The sequence below is a fragment of the Scardinius erythrophthalmus genome (genome assembly GCF_964197995.2).
Source record: "Scardinius erythrophthalmus genome assembly, chromosome: 25".
Lineage (NCBI taxonomy): Eukaryota > Metazoa > Chordata > Actinopteri > Cypriniformes > Leuciscidae > Scardinius > Scardinius erythrophthalmus.
In genome coordinates this window covers 22,951,850-22,967,806 of record NC_138245.1, presented here as the reverse complement: position 1 = coordinate 22,967,806, position 15,957 = coordinate 22,951,850, and positions in this window count along the sequence as shown.

Sequence of the window (15,957 nt, the reverse complement as noted above, 5' to 3'; positions counted from 1 at the left end):
TCCCCTGAGCGTCCTCATCCCTCCGCCTGGCTGTGGTTCGCTAGTCGACGGCTTTAGCTTCGAATTGCTCGAGCCATCTCAGCATCCTTCACACTCGTGCTATTACAGGAGGCGTTTATGTGAGCGTGACAGCCAAATGATGACAGCGCTATCAAAGTGAGATCTGTGTTTTTCTCGGCTTCAGCAGATGTCAAGGTCTTCGTGACACTGTATTTTGCTTCGTAAAAAGGGATCTTAAGGTCACATTTATTTGATCCTACAGTCAGTATTTTAAAAGAACAGCATTATGTGAAAACGTGTATGTTTGATTGTTTAAGCCTCAACCTTTTTGAGAATGTTAACAGGCATTGTGTCACGGGTGGCACTGGCCCTCTAGTGGACAGAACCGGAATTGTTTTTATCATTGTGCCTGTGAAATATTAATAGGCTACATATTTAGAAACAAATATGAAGACTTCAGATGCAAAAGCCTCTAAGTCCGTCTAAAGTTTTTGTTTAATATTAACATTTTTATCAGGCTCCTAGGTTTCTACCCAAGTACCGGCATTTCTGAATGGGCTGAGGCTGGGATTTAGTGAGTTTGAAGTGAAAGTATTTGATGAACATATACTATGTGCGGAGAGCATTCACTCAATATTATTATCTCATTTTTGACAGAGGTGGCTTTTTTTAGAGGCTTCATATAATCTGAATAAAATACTATATTTCTAATGCAGATACTATATTATTTATATTATAATAATATTTATGATATTATATTTGGAATTTGTTGTATTAGTTTTAATGCATACAGTAGTCAACATTTGAAGTGGATCAAAAAAGTTAATCAAAGTTGTCCTAAGACAAGAATGGGTATTGTTCAAAATTCATGTATAACTCTGATGAAAGGTTTTGATCCATTTTAAATGTTGACTACTGTAATATTTAGAAATATTATTGTGTGTTTAGTTTGGTGTTCTTATGACTAAACTAATATCTCATTTCTATATCTTAAAAATATATTTAAAATAAATATGAAAACATAATATCCTTTACTTTTCTGTTATTATTTTAATATTAAGTTTAATTTTATCATTAACTTGTATTATTTTATTAGTTTTTTTATATTTCTATTTAGCTTTCCGTTATTATTATTATTTTATAAAGTTTTAGTAATTTTAGTACTTCAATTACAAATATTTTATTAATGCCAAGGCAACATTTCTAAGTTTTTCATCTAATATTTATATATTATTTTATTGCAGCTTTATTTCAATTAACATTTTAATTGAAGTTTCAATTGTTTTAGTTAAAGACAACACTGCAATTATTATTATTTATTATTATTTAATTAATTAATTTAATTTCCCAAAAGCACAACTGGACCTGCCTCTCTGAAGTACTAAATGCTACGGCTACGTGTGCTACAGCAAAAAATCAATAAAAATGAATACATTTGGTCGCACGACTGACCATCATTTTTAACAAAGCCCTAGCATTTTTCTTCTGCATCCCTGTGACATGTCATTCCCAAATAAATGAATGCATTTGTCTGCTGAGAGGTGTCTGAAGGGTGTTGTGTATCTGAAATGAATATATAAAACATAATATTCTAAGTGTCAAGATGCTCTACCATCACGACCACATCTTCAGTTCAATGCAGCACTGTCATAGCGACTCTGTGAAAGCACTTTCTCCACCTATAGAGCCCAATTAGTCTGCCATTAGCCTTGCCAGCAGAAAGTGATATATTCAGAGCAGCTCATTTTCCATCAAGGCCAAAGGGCATAAAGGTTCTCCTCCCCTCTATTAAATGTCAGCCGCAGAGGATAAATAGTATATTATACTTCATTGCGATAGCAGTAATTTCAGCAGTTTTATTTCATATAGTAAAAGATATAAGGTCAGAAAGGTACAGACTTGTTCCTGTTAATAGCCATGCGGCTGAAAGCTGAAGTGACAGAGCGTGAAATGGGGAAACGGACACCTTCGGATTCAGAGGATTTTCAAGACGTTCGTTTAAGGTATGGAAAGCCTTAGAGTTAACAAGTGATGGCCGCCTTAATGCGATGCAACAGTGAGCAGTGAGAGTGACAGGAGCATGTGGCAGCACCCGAGCAGACAGGTGTCGTCACGCGTGCACATTTCCCATGAACCACTGCAGTAAGCCCACACTGGTCCGGGGCTTCACCTCGTCAGCACTGCGTGTCCCAGAGGGAGTAACTGAGGTAGCTGCTGATGGACATGGCGGCTCTTGCTGCTAGCGATTTCTGTTTTGCTGAGAAGGACATTATGTGTGACGTAAGGTTAAAAAACTGTGATATGTTTAACAAGTATTCAAGTCAATACTTGGATGTGCCTGAAAGAGAAGTTTATTGCTAAAGCGGTCCAGAAAAGCCCTACAGCCACCCAGAAAATAGCAACATCTAGCAACTGGCAGGACACTGCTCAAGTCCCACACTTGGACTCTAGAGGCGAAAACACTGACGCCTCGTGGAGTTTGTTTTGACATGTGAGACTGTGCGCTGCACAGAGCGAGACACTTCAGATACAGATTTTAAAAAGACCGCAAAAAACGGTATACACAGTACAAGTGTTCTAAAAATAGAAGCAAATAACATGTGAGAGTATACAATATACATAAGTGTCTAATTTCAATGCTATGGCCTATGTGTAGATGTTTAAAGATGGCCATCCGTAGGCAATTTTCGGAGCGGCTAGCGATAGCAAGTTACGATAGCACGAGATCCCACCCTCCCTTCAGAGCATCTCCAAAGCCACGCAATCTTCAAAACACATGAACACAACGCACACAGCAGAGTTTGCAAAGCGTCACGAGACAGCTTAAATTCAATCTGTTCATCATATAAAACGATAGTCTCTTCAGAAAATTTGGACTAAACCGCTCAATTCATATGGGTTAGTTTTATGATCTCATTCTCTTTATGAACTTTTTGAAGCATCAAAGTGTCAGTTGCATAGCTGTCTATTGAGGGATAGAAAGCTCTCGGATTTCATCAAAAATATCTTCATTTGTGTTCTGAAGATGAATGAAAGTCTTACAGGTTTGAAATGAGGGTGAGTTATTAATGACAGAATTTTCATTTTTGGGTGAACTATCCCTTTAAAGTTCTGCACTATTTTGTATTATGTTTATTTCATTCAGTATACATTTTAAAAACTATCGGTTGATTAATCCGTTATAGACTAGCGTGGTCCAAAAGTTATCGTTATTGGTAAAATCCACTATTGGTTGGCCTCTACCCAGAACACCCTAGCAACAACACAGAACACCTTAGCAACATATTAGTAACAGCCTAGAGCATTCTAGCAACCCCCTACAACCTAGAAATCACCTAGAACACCCTAGCAACCGCATATCAACACACAACCCCTTCCATTGCGGAAGTGAGTTTTGCTGCTGGAAGCATTACAATTATTTAAGGCTGCACAATATATGAAAATAAAATGGATTTTGCAACATGGCTTACTGCAATATTCAAATCACAAAGGCTATTAATGCAATACATTTATTTTTTTCTGCTCTTAGCTGGTTTAAGATGGTCTCTCAACCAGACCAGGATAGGAGATTAGCAAACCAGCTTAGGCTGGATGAAGTAGTTTTTTTCAGTAAAGAGTTTGGTGGTGGGCTCTTTTAATTTGGGCCAGTATGCAACCACCTAGCAACCACATAGCAACACACTAAAAAAAACACTCTTAACACTTTTGGCAGCCACCCACAACACTCCAACATTGTGGTCGTGAGTTCTGCTCAGGCAAACACCCCTCACAATTTCATCAGGAAATGTAAAAGTCTAGTTCTGAATAATTATAGTAATTGAGCTGAGCTTGTAACGTCAAAACATTGGATCATGCCACGTTTAACAGATAATAACATACTAAATGCTGCAACTGCTGACAATGATGACTATTGCACCTCACCTTCCTCAGCTCTGTCATACACACACACAAAGATAGCACAACCTGACCTACACACATGTACCCACACACGCATCCACTCCCATGGCTGCTCCGCTTCACTTGGTTAATCGAATTTGTCTCAGTTGCAGTCCTTTTGGTTCTGGGATTTGAGGGTTTTTGCCCATGAGCGGTGTGAGTGCCCCATGACATGTCATTATTCACTTTTAGTTATTTTACGTTTAGCTGCTCTCACTCATCCGACCCAAACTCTCTCTCTATCTCTCTCTTTCACCCCCCTTCTCAAACTTTTTAATGCCACGAACCACAAATTATCATTATTCTTTTATAGCCAGGGACTTTTCTAAAATATGAAAGCAGCTATATATTTTAATCAAAGAGCCATTTATACAGTAAAAAGTATATAAAGATATACACACACACACACACACACACACACATACATATATATATATATATATATATATACACTTTTATTAGGAATTTATTAGGAACACCTGTTCAATTTCTCATTAATGCAATTATCTAATCAACCACATCATCACATGGCAGTTGCTTCAATGCATTTAGGGGTGTAGTCCTGGTCAAGACAATCTCCTGAACTCCAAACTGAATGTCAGAATGGGAAAGAAAGGTGATTTAAGCAATTTTGAGCGTGGCATGGTTGTTGGTGCCAGACGGGCCGGGTCTGAGTATTTCACAATCTGCTCAGTTACAGGGATTTTCACGCACAACCATTTCTAGGGTTTACAAAGAATGGTATGAAAAGGGAAAAAACATCCAGTATGCGGCAGTCCTGTGGGCGAAAATGCCTTGTTGATGCTAGAGGTCAGAGGAGAATGGGCCGACTGATTCAAGCTGATAGAAGAGCAACTTTGACTGAAATAACCACTCGTTACAACCGAGGTATGCAGCAAAGCATTTGTGAAGCCACAACACACACAACCTTGAGGCGGATGGGCTACAACAGCAGAAGACCCCACCGGGTACCACTCATCTCCACTACAAATAGGAAAAAGAGGCTACAATTTGCACGAATAAATGTTATAACGTATAAATGTTTAAAACACTTTTTTTTGTGGAAACTGTGAAACATTTTTTTCTGGATTATTTGATGAATAGAAGAATTTGAATCCTTTGTAACGTTGCAAATGTATTTACTGTCTCGTTTGATCGATTTAATGCATCCTTGCTGATTTTCAACCAATGTTTAGAAAGCATACTCAAATGGGTATAAATGTCATGAATTTTAACTTGTTTATAATTATTTTACACTGCTGCTCTCAGAACTTCTCCACCCTTTGTGAACTGGACATTGGTGCAGTTTGAAAAATCCAGATCTAAATAATTATTGCAAGGATCTAAAGACATAAACTAAAGAGAAACTGAAACTGCCAAGTAATAAATATGGCCTTTTCACAATTATTATGCTGTCTCCTTATTATGCACCAGTATGCAAAACAGCTAAAAGCTGAATTTAATTTCAGAATGATCCAGTTTTCAGTGGAAAAACTAGTGCAAGTAACTGGCGACTTGAAGCTGCTATATTGACTAACTCCCTCTACCGGTCAAAACAAACACCACATGACTGAGGCAATTTCCTAGGCTCTGTTGCTCAGCCTTTATTGCCCACATTTAGAATTGTTTCACTTTGGTTTTTAATGCACAGTACAAAATGTTTCCACAGACAGCTCCAGCAAAATGAAGCCATCTGGTCACCCAAGCTCTGGGTCTCAGTAGACTACAGAAATACAAAGGGCATGCTAGGTAGCACAAGGCAAGCCACAGACGAGACCATGGTGTCAGGTGATGCGCATGCAACAACAGCATCTGTTTTTCTTGGATTGCAGAACTTGGTACAAACACACAGTTAAATCGGTTCATCATAAACTGAAAAGGCATCTCTCTGTATTTTATGATCAAATTTCTAATCATCTATAATGAGTTCCTTTGAATAGTGAGAATTGGCAATTGTAGTGCGAGTTTTGGGCCCAATATAACTTCAGAGAAGCTGGACAGTGCATGCAGCAATCCTGGCATGCAGTCTCGGTGGCTCGGCTCTGTCTGCGAGGGATCTGGCACTCAGTCTTCCAGCAGTGCCAGCATACCCTCCATACACAGACACACCGCTCTCCTAATGCAGGACAGAGAGGCTTTCAGCCCTGCTGTACAGGGCATCTTACATCACACACTCAGTAATGTGGCTCTTTGTACCCTTTAAGGACCTACTTCTATCTGTTCCAAGTAAGTGGTTTTCATCTGAACATCTGCTCGGCTTATGCAGTTTATTAACCCCATATGGTGAAAGGCTGTTTAAACTTCAGTACACATTGGTTGTGGTCTATTATTCATGATTAATTAATGTTATTTTTGTAACATAACAATTGTTAAATTTAATTATAATTCATTATATATTAATGATATTTAGCAACGTTTCATATTAGGCCTGCGCAATATATTGAAATTATCGAAATGTCGCAAATGTACAATGTACAAATAACTTTTGTAGCTTTAATAAGAATCAGTGTACATTTAATTCATCCAGTGAAGACTAAGCAGCGTTTCATTTTTACATTTGATTATTCAGTTTCTGTTGTTAAATAAAACTTAAGGTAGGCCCTACCTGAAACCCTAAACCCCCTGGTTACACTGATGTTAAAATGACACTTACTTATGCTACAGTAAAACACTGCTGTTCACTTTCAGAAGTTGCAGGGATGCTTTCTACTGACAAAAAGAATGTGAAAAAATGTGTGTTGGTTATATAATTTTAAATACATTTTAAATATAATTTAAGCTTATTTTAACACACTTCAATCATTATCATATCGGATAATATATTGAGTTATCGCATTTCTCTTCAATATCGTGCAAATGGAGCATTCCTTAAAGGTGCAATGCGCAACATTTCATGTTAAAAATACCCGTTTTTCTAACCCATACATGCTTAAACAATTGCCTGATGGGCTGAATGAGCCCTTCTCTGATCACTGCGATTGCCTCTATAATCCTGTACAGCAAAATAAATAAGAGGGATTCGGGACAGAATTTGAGACTGGGCCTATTAAATTGCCTATATTGCAGTTTCGCTTGTCGCCAGAGGGGGCATAGTTCTGCAAAAACTCAGAGACTTGCACATTGCACCTTTAATTAAAAGAGCTGTGTGTGTATATTAGTGATGGGCATTTCAAGCAAAAAATAAGATCGCTGGGAATTATTCGATTATTTGAAAATCGCACCCCTCCCACACATGCTCACCAGTAAAACGCTCAAATCCCGCTCTGACATAAAATTTCTCTGTACTATAGGCTATGTGTTGTAGTCATTAAAGAAAATGCATTTAGTTTCATAATGATGTTTAAATAATATAATGTTATTTTTTTTATTTCATCTATGTTGATTATATGAAAAGGGAACATCATGAGTAAGATAGGATAGATGCACAATATATTCATATGGAGTGGGTCAGACATGGTTTTGACCACTTCAAGTTTTGTTTTGTAGGAAGCCTTTCTTTATGGTGAATTTAATTTTGTATTATCTTAATTTGAACCAATGTTTCATCAACCAATTGCCTGGATTTAATAAATAAGCAGCAAATATAGTAGACAATATAATCGCCGGCACAATCACTTTCATTGCAAGTGAACTGGAGCTCGTCTCATTAATGAACCGAAACTCAGCTTATAAGCTGCCTCACAGACGTGAGAAATATCTATACAGAAAGCTTGAAATGTCTACTTTTAAACAAAACAATTCAAACGAAAAGAAACAGACTACTTCTCTGCTTATGTAATCCGTATGAAATGTGCATAGGCACGTTCAATACTGCGGTCACTATTGCAGCAGACACTCACATAGAAAATGTTTATTTTTACACTAGTTTATTAATAAACAATTAAAATGTCTCCTTGCTATATTTGAAACATTCATAATCATTACTTTTGCCGGTTCTTTGTGACAGCTTTTAGAAGCGTTATTGGCAGCGTCAACCTCTGGTTACATTATTGCGTACTGTATACACAAAGATACGTGTGTGTATTTCAATTTTAAGGAATGTTTAGGTTTTTTGTAATAAAAAATAAAAATAACTTTTTCATTTAATTCAAACTTTGCTGTATTTTGACATCAAAATACATAATTCCCTAATTCCCATAAGTCTCTAATTTTGGTAACAGAATTGAAAAAAATATTAACCTCATATTAACCTCATATAAACTAAACAGAAAACAATTTTCAGGTTTCAGGTCTAATATTTACCCTAAAAACGACTCCCTTTTTGTACCATAAATGTGTGGAAATGGCCTCCTAAAGCAATGCATCAGTGCTGTTGACAGGGTCAAAAGGTCAGCTGAAGAGATGGCTTGAAAGAATGACATCATTAACATGCCGCCACCAGCCAAGCAGGCAGAGGGCAAGTAGGGTGGGAGCTGCGGGGTACAGGCCAGAAATAAACCAGAAATGGAAATCTCCTGCTCTCTTTCTCCTTTATATCATCCCTCTCAACCATTTTCCTCTATGCCGCAGCGACTACTGATTTAAAGCAATAAGATGTAACCTCAGAATACCAATTGCGTGTGTAATCTATTACAAATGACCTTGGTGACACAAAATTCAAATGGACTTCAATTACTCAAGACTAACCAAGTCACAATTGGTTACTAGAAAAGGCAAATGTGAATTATGCTCCCATTGAATAATTTCCATTAAATTGGTCTGGTTTAGGATCAGCCCTAGGACACCCTGGCATGTCGGTTGCCACGGAGATAAGTCCCCTGTGTGTGAGATGTGACGTAGACTGCTGCGATTTAGCATTCCGCTGCCTCCTTACATGGTAGTAAAGAATCCCTCTCTGGGAAGAGAGGCCACGTGACACGCACATCAAGTCAGTCGCTCTCTTTCAGAAAGGACACACACACAGACTTTTTATCCCTGTTATATGAAAGACGTCCTCTCATCTGGGAAAGAGACACCAGAGATGTCCATTCATCTAGCAGATAGGCTGCGGGTGAAAGGGTGGGCTGTCAGTCATGGTGACTAAGCTGTGGTACACTTGATGAAAAATTTGACATTTGAGTGGTGTTTGGTACATCTTGACTGCACAGTGACAGGAGCAGTGTTACCCTGCTGAAGAAAGCCATTTTTTCCAGGATAACTACAGTTTTGGGTGATTTTCAGCATATATTTAGACATTATTATTTAACATAAAAATAATGAACAGACTGATCTGGTATGGGGAGAAGGCTCGGGCTGATAACCAGAGGGTTATTGGTTTGATTACCACAAGGAACAAGATATGAGCTATTACTGTGTACAGCTTCAGTTTTGGTTGATTTAAAAAAAAACAGAATCTACTCATACTCACAGAGTGAAAACATTGTCATTAGACCAATGAATCTTGGTATTTACACTGACCAACTAAATTCTGGGCCAAGAGTGTAGGGATGAAGTTGATAAATTGAATATGTTCATTTGACTATTTTTATTTTTTTTTTCATGCGCAATGGAAATTGACATTTAATTTTTCTTTGACATTTCTTAGATCAATACATCACACCACAGCATTTTCATAAACAGACGGTAAAATACCATGTTAAAGGTACACTATGTAATTTTTTGTTCAATATATATATAGATATTTTTATACACAATGGAAATTGACGTTTAATTTTTTTTTTTTTTTGACATTTCTCAGATCAATACATCACACCACAGAAATTTTCTAAATAGATGGTAAAATGCCATGTTAAAGGTACACTATGTAATATTTTTTTGTTCAAAAGTACTAAATTTAAATAACGAGTCAATACATCATCAATCTTTCTTCCAAAGCAATTTACCCACGTTGAGTAACCGGCAAAATAACGGAGGTGCATTCCACGGAGAAGAATCAATGAAACGCATTATTAATCTGAGCATCTCAAACTCCATCTCTGCATATGCTGTGAGTTTGGGATGCTTATAACATTCATCTGGGAACACAATGGGTGCCAATTCATAAGCCAACATGGGAGAATACATCAATAACTTTCTAAATATGTGAACTGTTTATCGCTATTTCAAAATAAAAGTTTAAACCCTCGCTCTTTGCATGTTTTGATGTCCACAGAGGCTGTAGGTAGCAATTACCATAAAGAAGTGGTCAAATATTATAGATTAAATGAACATTTGGATTAAATGTGGTTTGGCCAGTATTAAACAAGGATTTGATCTGCTGTAAAGTGTAACAACACCATGCCGCTGGCGCCCTCTGCAGACATTTGTTATAATACATAATGTACATTTGATGATTGTTTATATTATGTATTTTGACAGGGTTGTTCTATAAAACTATATGATTACTTGCTTTTGATACTTTATTTCATAATATTATTGCCTCGTTATTATGTATTTTAAGTCATTTTAAAGGCTATTATTTGCTTAGGTCTATTTTAATTACCACTAAAAATATCAGGTTAATCAATTAATTGTCAAAATTACAGACGAATTGCTTACTTACCAAAATAATCGTTAGTGACCGGCCTAGTTGTCATAGAGCAGCTAAGTCTCGAACCTCCGGGGAATCAAATGTTGTAAAAGCGACACAAATCTGGCGTTTTTATTACTCAACAGGTGAGTAAGGTATTTTATTGAACAAATAAATTGCTATAGCTCCCTCAGAGCTCATTGTAAAGCATTAACTATTGTGAAGGGTCATTAGAAGTAGGCTACCATGTCTATCTAAGGGTATAGCAAAAGTTTTGTTTTTTTTACTTTTCACAATCAAAAAGTATGCCTGTGAAACACACATTTACCTAATCTTCTCAGGGAAACACAAGGCATAAATGTCACTATTTATGTCTATTAATGCAGATATGCATTGTACAAGTACCTGCAAACATACAGTATGGTCTCTCCGGTAAATTGGTTGTGTGGATTCACAAAGTTGTTTGTGTTGGATTTCCCCACTGTAGGAACAGTAGGAACTGATAGTGCGAGTCGAGACTGGAGACACAGAAACAGCCTGTGAGGGCGAGAACTCACTGATATGTGACAGCCATTTTACTGATGAAGGGAAGGGCACAGCTGTGTGCTCTCAGATAAGTCCAGTGAAACAGTGATGACAGACAGAGATGCTGTGTGGGATTCTGATTTTTAAGTCCATATCAGATCGAATCAGATTTCATTTTATTAAACAATTTTGTATCTAAACATCTATCAATTAAAACATGTTGGAAATAGCCTATTTTTTTTTGTCATTTCTTTAAGGTAACTTTTGTCGTCACTAGATAAGAATCATAGCATTATTAAAGGTGAGCTACTAAAGCATAAAAATACCATAATATGTTTATATATATATATTTAGGAAACATGCTGAGTTCACATACTTTCTGTGAAAAACACTTCTACAGCCAGTTATTTTACTTTGAAAGGTGCGTCCGTGTGGGAATGTCTGTTTTTGTTTTGGTCTGTGTGATCTCGCCCACTGCCAGTTCACCCAATAGTACTTTCGACACCCCGGGATGCCAGTTGGCAGGAAACACGGTGTATTGCAGCCAGCAAACAAACTGGGTCAGAGATTGCAGAGTCTACCCAACCTAAAAAGCCTTGGTATCCATCTAAAATCTCTATGAACGAGAGCATATTAAAACGTGGATAAATCAACTCATCAACTTACAGTGTGTAAGTCTCCTCGGCTTTCATTGTCAATTGCGCTCGTTCCTGTTGCGTGTCCTCAGACTGGTTACGTTTAAAAGTGTAATTCAGTTGTTCTGTCGTCACTGGCGCGCAATGAATTCTGGGGTAGGCAAGGCCGCTAGGGATCCATCAGTTGTATCCTTCATTTCACAGGCAATGAAGGATGCATTCGGAGATCGCATTTAAAGGAGCCATCGAATTGGGACAGACTTCGTCGCATTGCAGTGACGAAATTGGCCTTGAATGCACCCTTCAAAGGATACAGTATGGAAATACTTTTTTGACAGGCAGGTAGGACATTGTATCATTGCATTCGGACCGAATGCTTGGGCGAATGGACGCAATGATTGGACGAACATATGTACTAGCCTTCCAAAGACGATACATTTAGTGGTGGGCAGATCGAGGCTTTGTGAAACTCTGAAACAGTTGAAGCAAATGTGCCGTATTGTGTCAAGGCTTCGAAACAATCCGACACCTGTCTCCCCGGGTGACTAGATATTAGAACAGTGTAAATGCAACAAAAACACGGGCCAAACATGCAACACCTTTTACGAATCTATTGAAATTTTTTTATTGAAAGAAAAATCTTTCAAATGCAATTATTTTTATATTTTTATCAATGGACTACTTGCATAACTACTTCCGCGTTCTACTTAGTACATATCGGAAGTTTTCTGGTTAGAGCGTTCAGCGCACCTACATGTATGAGAATGCAGATTATCATTACGTTTTATGGCTGCCAATTGATTAAAACAATGAATAATGATCTCTGTATGAATTATCTTGAGCCAGCTGATTTTGGGCATAAACATGTAAATAGTAAAAAGATTGCCATTAAAAAAAATGACACAGAATGATTAAAATATTTAATCCAAATAAATAAATGTTCGTGGTTCATAGTGATGTTATTCATCTGTTCTCATACACTTCAGCGTCGCGGTCACTAGTTTAGACGAACACTGACACCCTGTGGTGAAATAATAGCGTATTTTTAACAGCCACAGCTTTCTCAGAACGGCTTGGGTTGGATTAAAACTTCATGTTCCGATGAGTTATCTTATTGCGGACACTAATATTAGGTGGCGTTTGATCAACTAAATGACCACAGTACATTGTAAGTAAACATAACCGGAAATAAGTGAGATGTACTATTTCCAAACGGAAGTGTGTCACGAAGCTCAGTGCAAGTGGTCCATTGTCAGGGTTTGTTTTGTTTGTTCTATGAATGGCTCAGCTAAACAGGACAATAAGAGAAAATGAATTATCATTATTCATTTTAATTATACTAATGTATAATTAAAACATCTACAAATGTATAAATCTGATCAGAGATCAGGTAAAACCCACAGGCACTTGTTCATCGGATCTCAGTGACTCCTCATGATTCATGGGTTCTCAATGACTCCTCATGATTCATGGGTTTACAGAGATCATCGCCCCAGCGGTGAACCACTGTTTCGATCAGGGTTTCATAAAATATTGAAGCTTCTCCGGGCGCCGCCAATTGATTAGCGGACCATCACCTGCTGTTAGCATTCCATTGACTCCCATTCATTTTGGCGTCACTTTGACAGTGAATAACTTTACATCCGAGGCGTTTAAAGACTCCATTTGTCCATTATTTATTTCTAAAGAAACACTAAAATGTATAAAAGGCTCCATTACCTTGTATCTTACGTTATGGCCCCGTAGAAGCAGTTTTTGTAAAAATAGGCTAACGATTGCGTTATAACCACGCGACTCTCTGTCGCACAGTAGAGAAATTACCGTATGGACAGGAGGAGAAGCTCACAGGCAATCGGGGGGACGTAGAGGCAAAATGACAAAGTAATTAATCAGAATACTTAGCAAAAGTTACTCCTGCTCCTAGCTCCTAAAAAGAAGATAGTTTCAAATTATTATTAAACAGCAAGCACAAACTACCCAAAAGCGGCAGCCCTTCTACTCAGTGTCTGAACTGACTCACTCCTTCAATTGGACTATAATAGTGGGGTAATGTGGAGAATAGTGAATTAGGGGATAGGGGGTAATTTTGAACACAGCTTAAATTTGAGTGAATTGGATGAGAGAATGATTCAATGACTCAGTCATAAGACGGTCACTTTCGTTCCTAAATAAATCTGTTGTTTGTTTGTTTGTTGTAGTGAGTAGGCTATGAGTTATTAATAATTGTAACTCAGTTTATAAGGGTTTATATTTCACATATGTTAGCTTGCAATGCTCTGTTAAAGTCTCAATGCAATAAAAAATAATTAGAGCAAATCGGTCGAAGGAATGATTCAACCACACACTTATTGCCACCTACTGGCTCTAAAGGTGTGTTCGACTTGAAGCGGCGCTGCGCAGACCAATCGGTGTATGACATCAAAGAAAAGAGAGAGCGTTTCGCAAGCATAAGGAGCGGTCCGCTCTCTAATCGCTCTCACAGTACTTTGATGTCATACACCGATCAGTCTGCGCAGCGCCGCTTCAAGACAAACACATGTTAAGAGTTGCAAAAATCAATTGAGCTACAAGAAAACAAGAAGCAGCTTTGAGTTACAAATACATGTTTTTTTGTTTAAAACATGATTTGTTTAACTCCAATTAGTTTAGTCTATTTGGACAATATATATCCAAATAGTCAAAACATTGTCATGTCATTTTTTTTATATTTATTATAGCTATAAAACTAAATCCAGTGCTATACATTAGATAGAGGTTATTATAGTAATGATTTTTGGCTTGAAAGTCATTCCCGACCCAGTGGCGGTGCTTTCTGTGGGGAGGCAGCGCTGTAAGGCGCTCACAAATCTAGTGTTGTCCTCATAACTTCCCTGACCAATTGGCTTGCAGGGCTCTGCCAAATGACTCAGCTGTCCCCTCCAGGGTCCAGCCCATCGCTCTGCCAGAATAATGCCACAGTTCCAACAGGGGCCATTCCTCCACGGAAGCCACTAGACGATCATTCACTCTACAAAAGGGATATAGAAAATATGATTTAGAAGAGGGGTGCAGATGGATTTGCTCTTCATCAACATAAAACTGATTAGTATAAGAGTGATTCAGGCTGTTATGGAAGGTTTCGGGATTGACGGATGAGGGACGGATTGTGACTGAAGCGAGTAAAGGAAAAGATGCTGAAACCTCATCTCAACACAGCCCTTCTGGAATCAATATTCAGCTAGCTCAGGGTATTGTGTTCTCACAGCCACAGTTTTGTGCCCACTCAGCAAAGACAGTAACTGGAACACAGCATTAAAAATGAAAGAACCAAACTATTAATCTTACAGTTTACATATAGCAAAGGAATTCATAGCAAACTGTAATTGATATTTTATATATTATAAAAAAGAAAACGCAAAAAAAGCAGACTTCTGCTTTGTGTGGCATTGCTTTAAAATAAACTGTGAATGACTGATGTCTCCGCTACGCTTTAGAGAACATCTATTCTGCGTCTGTGGATTCGATTAACTTAAATTTAAAAAGCAGGACTGGTTTTACATAAAGATGATGAGCTGGACATTTTTACATTTTGAAACCCAACGGTTGGGTTTGTTCATATTTGACCCAAACATGGGTTGAAACAACCAAGCATTTTTTAGAGTGAGATGCACAAATCCCTGCTTGAGCACATTACGATTTTTTTGGTGTTTGCAAAATCGCCAACATGCAGTATGCATTGAAAGAGAATTATAAATGAAAGACATAAACATTTCACCACACAAAAAAATAAAAAAAAAATAAAGAAAAGTTATAAACAATTGCTAATCTTAGTTTTGTGTGTTAAACCAAGCCAAGGGGGGGGGGGGGGGGGAACAAAGGTGCTCTTGGTGTACAATGAAGACAAGGCTGCCATCTGCTGGTCAGAGTAGCAATTGTTTTTTCTTCCGAAACACAGATTGACTAAATTTTAATATGTAATCATAAACTACGTTCATAAACACTTATGTTCACTGATCCTTACACACTAACTAGAAGACGTCTTTAATAAAATGTTAATTTGTAATACTTTACGATGGCATAAAAACAGAATTTCGCGGTTCCCAACCCTGGTCCTACAGGACCCCGAGCACTGCACATTTTGGTTTACGTTTACACGACAGCGATGTACTAAAATCGGAAAAGTTTGCCTTTTTTTGCGAACAGACGACAACGTTGTCAAAACGATCCCAGTTCGCACGGATACAAAAAATAAATAAAATGTGATATTTTTAACCTACAAATTTTAGATTTCTAATCACCATCATGTACTCTTTATAGTATTCTGAATGTTTTAGTATTACCACACAAGCATGTAATTTTTCTTTATGATAGGCCTTCTGCATTTTCTTATAATATATATATATATATATTTGCATTTCCTTGCTATAAAAACTA